Source organism: Bubalus bubalis, chromosome 6 (assembly GCF_019923935.1).
Source record: "Bubalus bubalis isolate 160015118507 breed Murrah chromosome 6, NDDB_SH_1, whole genome shotgun sequence".
Lineage (NCBI taxonomy): Eukaryota > Metazoa > Chordata > Mammalia > Artiodactyla > Bovidae > Bubalus > Bubalus bubalis.
In genome coordinates, this window is record NC_059162.1 from 22153780 (window position 1) to 22157515 (window position 3736).

General features: G+C 43.1%; 1 non-coding gene across 1 annotated transcript; it reads left to right on the forward strand.

Moving 5' to 3' along the window:
• Positions 1–326: 326 nt before the first annotated feature.
• LOC123465930 lies at positions 327–397 on the forward strand. Its single transcript, XR_006641250.1, has one exon. It is a non-coding gene; the product is annotated as a small nucleolar RNA SNORD18 (small nucleolar RNA).
• The last annotated feature ends 3339 nt before the right edge of the window (positions 398–3736 follow it).

Consider the following 3736-nt stretch of genomic DNA (forward strand, 5'->3'; position numbering starts at 1 on the left):
TTGAATGATGGCATCAAAGTGGCCAGAGGTGGATTGTACTGTACACAGAACTGCAGGCAGCCCCTACATGCCTCTTCTGGCTAGATCTCCAGCCTCCTGGCATCTCAACTCAGCTACCACCTAAAGTTGTCACAAGTTTATAACATCTGTGGAATAGAAGAGACTTTAGAGACCAAGTTCTTCCAGCCCAGAGACCTCACATTCTCAGGAATACACTAAAGGGACAATGAGAGAGCCAGAGTCATTTTCAATATTTCAAAAAGTCCAGTGGAGATCGTAGGCTTACCAAGAATCCTATGACAAAACTCTCTTTAAAAGTCTGATTTACGAAATGATGAGATTCCACTCATTGGTCCGTGTTTCTGAAACACATGATCTTTGTGGTAGTTCTGATTTGGCAAATGAAAAAAAAAAAAAAAAAAGTCTGATTTATGTACAGATGAATCTATTTGCAGGACAGGAATAGAGACACAGATGTAGAGAATGGACGTGTGGGGAGGGGATGGAAGGAATGAATGAATTGGAGGGGAGAATGAATTGGGGAGATTGGGATTGACATATATACATAACTATGTGTGAAATAGAAAACTAGTGGGAATCTGCTGTATAGTAAAGGGAGCTCAGCTCGGTGCTCTGTGATAACCTAGATGGGTGGGATGAGGAGGGAGGGAGGTCCAAGAGGGAGGGGATATATGTACACATATAGCTGATTCACTTTATTGTACAGCAGAAATTAACACAACATTGTAAAGCAACTATATAAACCAATTTTGTTTTTAAAGTCTGATTTATTTATGTTTTCGTTAAGCTTTTGTCAATTCTGTGTTATCAAGCTCTCTCTTGTTGATCAAAGTCTCTGGTTAATTACATATGGAGAAATAAATAAAACTCAGGGGTTAGGGGAAAGGGAGATCAAATCTTTCAAAACAACGTTCATGCAGATAAAAACAATACAAGAGGTCCATGGTGGTCCAGAGTTTGCTGACCTCATCCAGCACTCTCCTTTTCCCACCCAGGAAAGGAAATTTGCCTGGGTCACACAGAAGGCTGGAGGCAGAGTCGGGGTGACTCACTCTTTCTGGGCCAGTGTCTTTTGGGCTCCCACACTGTAGCATTCTCAGTTCCTTGCCCTGAATCTGTCTCTGCTTCCTGATTTTCCTGACATCACTGGCTGTTGCAGACAGGTGGGAGCACACTGCACTCAGAGGAAAGGAGACCAGGAAGTGCCCCAAGAGAGAAAAAAGCTGGAGACTAGCGACACCCACTGCTCAGACCGTGATGAGACATGCAAGTGTTCTGGGCAAAGGACCTCAGTACAGGAGCTCAAGGAAGGGGACAGTGAGGAAGACTGATGGAGGCGGCTGAAGGGAAGTACACAGGTCAAGAAGAAAAGATAAAGATGGCTCTGTTTCCTGGAGGCCAGGCTTCCTTATTAAAGGGGCATTGAGGATGTGAAACATTTACTCCACCAGCTCCTAATGGTTAATCAGTGGCCCTGTGCGGTGAGATGAGTAAGCACATGGTTTGGTAGAGACCCAGGAAAGACAAAGGGAAATAAAAGCAAAGATGTAGAGTGACCACTGATTATGTAGGGGACACACTTGCCTCTTGAGATTTCCCTGATCTCCTCTCCCACAGTCCCTATTGCCTGCCTCCAGAGCTCACTTAGTAATAACACACACTTCAAGTCTGTTCTAGCAACTCACTCAAGCCTTGTAACAACCCTACGAGTAGGTACTATTATGTCCCCATTTTGTCAGTGAAGACATGGAAACAGAGAGAGGTTAAAAAATTTGCCCTAGTCTCACAACTAGTAAGAAGCACAGCTGGGATTCAAATCCAAGCAGTCTGACCCAAAGTCTGCACTCTTAAGTTAAAGTGAAAGTCGCCCAGTCGTGTCTGACTCTTTGCAACCCCATGGACTGGGGGCTGCCAGGCTCCTCTGTCCATGGAATTCTCCAGGAGTAGGTAGCCATTCCCTTCTCCAGGGGATCATCCCAACCCAGGGATCAAACCCAGATCTCCCGCACTGCAGGCAGATTCTTTGTCATCAGCCCGACTTGCTATATAATTAACATCTCCTATTGAAATGTTGCTTTTCCCTCTCAGTCTCTGACTGTGAATTCCTGAAGGTCAGGGACTTGATTTTAGTCATTATTGTATCCACTCTACTTAGCCAAGTGCCTGATATATGGTATATTCTCAACAAATGTTTGTTAAGTGAACCAAAATCCCCCTTTGTCTCCAAATCCTCCAGATTTCTAAGATTCCAGTAGGTCCCCTAGCTGGCATAGATTTTATTCTACCATCTCCTCCCCAGTCCCTACTCTCCCAACAGGCTTGTTGTCATGAGACCTGCTTCCTACTAGACAATTTTTCTTTCCTTTCCCCTTATACCCCTGCATTCTATAGGGCCTCTCATTTGACAAGATCATATTTTTAGCCATCAGAAATATGAATTTATTCTAATATTAATAGATTATCATTTATTGTCTCTCTTAGTGGGATTTCCTAACCCAAATGGAAAAACACAAATTCATTCATTCAGACAATTCAACAATTCTTTAGTCTGATTCATGGAAGGTTAGGGCAAGGCAGGATCTTAAAAGTCATCATGTTCAATCTCTTCATCCTACAAAGGATGAATCTGAGTCTTGGAGAGGGAAGTGATGGATCCTTGATGATATTGCCAGTTAGGAGCACAGTCAGCTCTCTTAGGCCTTTATTGATGGATAGGAAATGGTCCTTCCCTTCAAGGAGTCTGTGATGGAAGAATTGCTGCAGGTGCTAGTAGGGGTGGTGTTGGAGTAGACAGACCTTCTGAAATCATTCCATATAGGTGGCCACCTACTTGATTGTCCCCTGCTTTGGGCATCTAACGGTGATTCCTAGCAATCTGGACCAGAGGTGGGGAGCCTGCAAAAGTAAGGAGGCTGTGATAACAACCAGAAGCCAAATATTAGAAGGACCTCACTTTAATGTGTGCTTATAGTTTCAGTACAAGTAACACCAATCTTCTGCAAATTCATTTTAAGATCTTTGGATTGACAGAACAGATCAAGAAGACATTTTTTTTGGTTTGTTTGTTTCAAGCCTTAAATTTGGGGGAACATTTCAGTTCAGGACAATTTCATTAGTCTTCTCTGTTGACTGCCTGTAAAATGCTGTTTTCCTTCATGGCTTCATTCCCATCTATTCATTTATACACTTTTCCTGACTGATCTCATCCATTCTCGTGGCTTCTAACCTGACTCTCAAATTCTTATCAACTGGCAGTTCTCTCCCCTGAGCCCCAGCTGCTGTATTGAATGCCTTTTGGACATCTTTATCTGGGTGACCACAGTCTATTAGACTCCATAAATTTTAGGAAGGTTTCACCAATCCTTTTCTGACTGGCCTACCTACACCTGCTACTCCAGACTATCAATATCCTGTGACAGACTCTAACTCTTTGTCTACAGTTTATTATTACTGATAATAGTTGTGATGGTTATGTTTCAACTTGACTGAGCACTGATGTGCCCAGGTCTTTGGTCAAACATTCTGGGTATCTCTATGGATGCTTTGGGATGGGATTAACATTAAATCAGTGGACTGAGAAAAGCAGATTGCCATCTGTAATGTAAGTGGGCCCCATGCAATCAGTTGAAGTTCTGAATAGACAAAAGGCTGCCCTCCCTCAAGTAGGGGAGATTCTCCTGTTCGACGGCCTTTAAACTGGGACATCACTTTTCCT